This window comes from Leucopleurus acutus, assembly GCF_964270905.1.
Source record: "Leucopleurus acutus genome assembly, chromosome: 2".
Taxonomy (NCBI): domain Eukaryota; kingdom Metazoa; phylum Chordata; class Mammalia; order Artiodactyla; family Delphinidae; genus Leucopleurus; species Leucopleurus acutus.
Window position 1 is genome coordinate 168379815 of NC_139143.1, and position 1062 is coordinate 168380876.

Here is a 1062-nt window from a genome sequence, read left to right on the forward strand (position 1 = left end):
CATCCTGGGTTCTGTGCTGTGGCGTGATGTGGCTGAGTCATAAGACCTTTCTTTTCACGGCTAAGCTCTAATGGAGGCCTTCTGGTCAGGAGCAAAGCTCCAGGTCTACCTTGTGGGGAAGGCTTAATGATGACTACTGACCATTGCTTCTCCCCACAGGGCCAAGCGAACGTGTGTGTGGTGGTGCTGGGGGGCAGGTGAAAGGCAGCCCAAGGGGCAGGAGTCCCTTCTAGATAGGTGCCAAGTCTGAGCAGGTGAGGCTTCCCAGAGTGGCGAGGGAGGACAGAGTCCCTGCCCCCCTCCTCCAACTCTCATGGGTAAGCCTCCCTCCTTCCTCTCAAGCCAGCCCCTAGTGTCTTTCCTGCTGCCATCTGGCAGTGGCCCAGACCAATCTCCCAACTCACCTGTGACCACATTTTCCAAACCAAAACTCAGAACGCATGGTCTGACAAAGCAAGAATTTCTGGCCACCTTCTAAATACAAGAGAGAACACTGAGATCTCTTGGATAATCCCTGTCGTTAAATTCAGGGTCTCCTTTTTATCAGGAATTTTTCATACGTAATGAAAACGGCCCCATGAGGTAGCGGATAACTATTTCCATTTAATAGTTGAAAATACGCAGAGAGAGGAAATAACTTGCCCAAGATACTACATCCCGGAAGTTTGAATTTTGATCTGCTGCTCGCTGTTCCTAGGTCTGGGTGTGTGTGTGTGTGTGGCGCGCGGTCGGGGAGTAAGGGTAGGGGGACACAGAAATATCCTTCGCTATTGCAGACGCACACGCCATTTATCTGGGGCCTCGGGAAAGGGCAGCCAAGAACTGAGCTGCCCGGGTTCTCACTTCTGGGCTGGAAATCCCCGAGCAAAGGGCTCGGTCGCCGCCTTGTCCCATCAGGATCTGGCCTCAGGCCTCACGGCCCGGCCGCGGGAAAAGGCCCTTCGACCTTGAGGGTCACCCCGCGGCCTCGGGCTCTGGCCCAGTCCAGGTGCGGATGGGCGGGCCGCGGCGTGGGTGAAGGACACCCAGGCCAGGTTCTGCCCCCCCGCCCTCCCCGGTCAC